The sequence below is a fragment of the Mirounga angustirostris genome, unplaced genomic scaffold, assembly GCF_029215605.1.
Source record: "Mirounga angustirostris isolate CCGP_5_RB_7025 unplaced genomic scaffold, mMirAng1.0.hap1 SCAF_6, whole genome shotgun sequence".
Lineage (NCBI taxonomy): Eukaryota > Metazoa > Chordata > Mammalia > Carnivora > Phocidae > Mirounga > Mirounga angustirostris.
The window spans coordinates 95,501,078-95,506,279 of NW_026991714.1; the positions used below are offsets into that span (position 1 = coordinate 95,501,078).

Genomic DNA, 5,202 nt, shown 5'->3' on the forward strand with positions numbered 1-5,202 from the left:
GAAGTCTAGAAAATGTGCTTTACTGTGTGTGTGTGGGGGGGGTGCTTGAATTGGTCAATGTGTTTTTACCATGCAGTTTAATAAAATCACTATAGAGTTAGAAAATAGGCAAGGATTCACATTCTGGCTCTGTTAGCCATTTTTGGATAATGCTACATAAATAAACTGACCCAAAAAATAAAACAAATGAATAAAATAAATAAACCAAGCAGGTAAACAGGTAAAAATCTTGATTGACATTCTATCTTAAACTTGGATGAATTTGTTACGTTTTAGACTTAATTCATATACCAGTATAGTTGGCTAATTATCAGATCCCCAAACATTTTGGAGGTTAAGCAAAAAAGGAAGAGATTGTGGAAAGTGTGGAGAGATTTTTAGCTATAGAAATGACAAAAACCTATGCTGATCAGAATACTTTCTTCCCTAAGCACTATGATCACTGTTTGCTTTTTTATTATATTTGTATGACCTTGTGGTAACCTAAATTATTTTTTCTCCGAAGTGGAATGTGCAAGATAATCCAATGCAGAACAAGAAGAAAATACCAAAGCATCTACTTATATTGTTATTTTACCTAAATAAGCAAGGACAATGTTAATGCTTGCAATAAAATTAACTGAATTCATGAATCAGCTAAATACATGCCACAGCCCATGAGGCACAAGGGGAAAAGGGAAGTTCCAAAAGTAAGGGCAGCAGTGCCTTTAAAGCATAGTGTTTACTTTGGCCAATTAAGTAAATTACTGCATTAAGTTATCTATTTTTAACTATTGTAATCTTCAGAAAATGGATAATTTAAAAATATTACCTATTAACAAATGGTAAATCTAAAATAGCATTCATAAAGCAAGCTCCAGAATTAAACAAGAAGGTGGCTGGTCCATACTTTCACTCCTACTCTTGAATGAGCATTTTATCAGCACATCACATTAAATGTAATGACAATATATCAGAAATGACAACTTTTGACATATGAATTTACATTCTCATTAAAAATGAGCATTTCTCAAAGTGGATATTGAATAATGTATTTATAGATTCTTTGGGTATTGTATGTTTAGCTATGATGGAAGTAACAATTAAATATTAAAGTGAACTAAGAATCTAATCTTAGAACATTGCTCTCACTAAAACCATTAAATCCATTAGGAATGAAGGGGAGTAGGAGATACAGGCTTCCAGTTACAGAATAAATAAGTCATAGGGATAAAAGGCACACGGTGAATATAGTCAATGGTATTGTAATAACGTTGTATGGTGACAGATGATAGCTACACTTGGGGTGAGCATAGCATACTTATAGACTTGTCAAATCACTATGTTGTACACCTGAAACTAATGTAACATTGCATGTCAACTATACTTCAGTAAAATAAAAATAAAAAATAAAATAAAGAAAAAAGTAAATTGAAAAAGAAAATGTATTATATATATATACATACAATAGAGTATTATCAGATATAATAAGAAAATCCTGCCATTTGTGGCAACATGGATAGAATTTAAGGCCCTTATGCTAAGTGAAGTGAATCAAACAGAAATAATAATAATAATAATCATAATTGAGAAAAATGTTTTTTATAATTCATAAATGAAATATTTATGCTAAATTTTTGTTAATCTTAGAACTTTTATCCCTATCTCTGTCTTACAGATTATATTAGTAAAATAGTACATATATAAGTTATAAAAATATATAAATAAATATTTTTATAATATATAAATATTTTGTTTACTAATTTAGATTTGAGATTTCTTTTTTTTCTGAGAGACGATTTACATAATCTAAATATTTGGAAAACTTTCTTCTGAATAACTTGTAAGTATTTATCTTATTTCTATACATAATACATTTAAAATAGCCCAAACATGTACAACTATACATGTAAATATAAATTATTTATTAAACCCACAGGTCCTTTTTTTTTTTTTAAAGATTTTATTTATTTATTTGACAGAGAGAGAGACAGACAGAGAGGGAACACAAGCAGGGGGAGTGGGAGAGGGAGAAGTAGACTCCCCGCTGAGCAGGGAGCCCGATGCGGGGCTCCATCCCAGGACCCTGGGATCATGACCTGAGCCAAAGGCAGACGCTTAATGACTGCGCCACCCAGGCACCCCTGAAGTCAGTGTTTTACTTGGTAAACATGTCTGAGACCATGCATCCCTGGCTGCTAAGCACCATGGCGGCCAGGGCTAGAAAGGTAACAGCTTTATTTTGAGCAGGGGGCAAAGACAAGGCAGCACTTTATAGCTACATTGTAACTAGATCCTGCATCTGGTTACTTTTAGTTTTTGATGCTATAAATATCATCAGCCTTCCCCCTGTAGGGCTTTCATGGATAACCTATTCTTCAATGACTTCATTAAATTCAACATACATATTTTTTTACCCTTCTTCTTCCCCCAGACATGTCTCCTCCTCTCTTGAAAAAAAATTCACTTTCTCTTGTTTTTCTGATACAGTGCTCTTCGGTTTTCGTTTTCAATCCCTGACTGCTTCTTGCCATCTGTCTAGGATTATTCTCCTCTACCTGGACATTAATTTTTTTAATTCCTCTGAGATTTGCACTGTACCTCTGCCTTTCTCACTCTCTCTACCCTACATAGTCCCCTCAGATTATCTAACTCACACCTAGGAATCCATTCATTACTTACAAAATTAAGAAATCGTATCTTTTAGGGCGCCTGGGTGGCTCAGTTGGTTAAGCGACTGCCTTCGGCTCAGGTCATGATCCTGGAGTCCCTGGATCGAGTCCTGCATCGGGCTCCCTGCTCGGCAGGGAGTCTGCTTCTCCCTCTGACCCTCCCCCCTCTCATGTGCTCTCTCTCATTCTCTCTCTCTCAAATAAATAAATAAAATCTAAAAAAAAAAAAAGAAAAAAAGAAATCGTATCTTTTAGCACAAGTCTCTCTTCTGAACTCACAATCTATATATCCAGCTGCCTTCTTTATATATTCTTGTAAATGTCCCATAGTCTCCAGAAAATCCTATTTTCAAAGGAAAATTAAAGATCTCCATCCAGTTCTCCCTGGCAACTCTTCAGAAAACTTTGTCCATAAACCGTAAACTCAGGAATCAACTTGAATAATTCTGCTTCCTCATTTACATGTGAATTTTTCCCTCTTAATATATCTAGAAACCTATTAATTGGCCGCTCTCCCTACCTCTATTCAAGTCCAAGCCACCATCATCCTCATGGAGCCAAATGCAGTAGTTTCTCCTTAGGTTTATATCAATGCACTTGTGAATGTCTCCATTCTAAGCTTCCATCATGGCCAGGGAAATATTTTGAAATGATAAATTTAATTATGTCAGTGACATCACTATCTCCTCACCATTTAAAGGTAACTCCTATTAGGTGCTAAAAGACTCAGCCCCCAGCTTTGTCTCAAGACAACCTCCTTACCATAACTACATGTTATCCCATTTACTCCGACATCACTAAACTACTTTCAGTTGCTTGTACTTTTCACACTTATTCCTCAGTGTCCATTACACCTCTGGTTGCATGTATTCCAGATATTCCTTGTTTATTAACTTATTCTCATGCTTCTAATAGCAGATTGGGATTTACCTGCAGGAAAATTCTTCTTTGGTCTCCCTAACTAGGTCATGACATTTTTATTATCACAGGCACACATGGCTTTTCTTCATGACATTTACCCCAGTTGCAATTTTATATTTGTATAATTATTTAATAAGTGCTTGTCTTTACCTATATCATTATAGCAACCCTCTGTGCCATTACTGGCTATTTTCTTAGGATAAATTTTCAGAACTGGAATTTCTGACTAAGGGGAACACATTCTGTACTAGAGCTCTGAATAGGTGTGGTCCAATCTTTCTTCAGAAAGAAATATTGAGGGGCGCCTGGGTGGCTTAGTAGGTTAAGCCACTGATTCTTGATTTTAGTTCAGGTCATAATCTTGGGGTTGTGAGATCGAGACCTGTGTTGGGCTCCATGCTCAGTGGGGAGTCTGCTTGAGATTCTCTCTTTCTCTTTTCCTCTGCCCCTCCCCCAGCTCACACTCTCTCTTAATAAATACATAAATAAATCAATAAAAAAGTCTTTAAGAAAGAAAGAAGGAAAGAAAGAAAGAAAGAAAGAAAGAAAGAAAGAAAGAAAGAAAGAAAGAAAGAAAGAAAGAAATATTGATTTGCATTTTAGCAGCAGCTGTGAATTATCTTCTTCACTGCAGTGGAAATTTGATATTTTCATTACATTATTAAAATGATGAGGATTATGAATACCAATGGAAAAATTGTTCCAGATAAGTGGTGTAACTGCCACGACTGGTTCCAAAATATTATCTCCATGGGAAAAAGAGCTTTTATAATATTAATTAATAATGCTTTCACAAATATGCCTTCTGCAGGAAAAGAAAAAAAAAAGAGTTGATTTCCATCATGTACATTGATGAGTAACTAGTATGATTTGAGATGTCAATGGTTGAGAATCACTAGCCTGGATCATCGTTTGGTTTGAAATGAATAATATCATAAAAAGAAACATTTTTAAAAGATAAACTATACTTGAACTGATTTCATCAGCATATTTAAATTACAAAGGACCTCTTGTACTAGTTTCTGTAAACAGAAAAGTATTCAGAATCGTAATCTAAACTCCCTCATAGCCAATAATTTTAATAAAGCAATTATTCCATTTGATTTTTTGCCATTTTGTAAGCACTTAAATTAATGAGAAAATAAATGGCCAACCAGTTCCAGTACAGCTGAAGAAAATAGGATAAATTATGTATAACTCCATAGCTCCAGAAGAATGTCCTAAAGAGGTTTTTATGAGTCTTTTTACCCTAAAAGATATAAAAATTAGAGAGAAATTGATTTATGGAATTATATGTGTCAATTCAAACAAGATTGGTTACTGAGTAAAAAAGAAACACTTGAATCTCCATTTCAGACTGTTTTTATTCAGTTGATGTACATTTACATTTCAAATGATATTTGTATTCAGGAAGAAGAAGCTTATAAACTGTCACTCTTACTTCTCAATAGGCTGATGATTTCAGTTTAATTAATTTCTAACTAAGTCACTTTAAAATCATTGAACATTCTGATTTGCTTCTATTGGGTAGAATAGTTTTCTGTTTTTCTTATGATGATTGTAATAAAAAAAATCTATAAATGTTAAGGACATAGGCATTCACATGGTGTTTGGCATAATGGAAAGTGTC

The 5,202-nt window shown here is 33.9% G+C and overlaps 1 non-coding gene across 1 annotated transcript; it reads right to left on the reverse strand.

Moving 5' to 3' along the window:
- Positions 1–2,150: 2,150 nt before the first annotated feature.
- LOC123847243 (small nucleolar RNA SNORA63) lies at positions 2,151–2,281 on the reverse strand. Its single transcript, XR_006791485.1, has one exon. It is a non-coding gene; the product is annotated as a small nucleolar RNA SNORA63 (small nucleolar RNA).
- Positions 2,282–5,202: the final 2,921 nt, after the last annotated feature.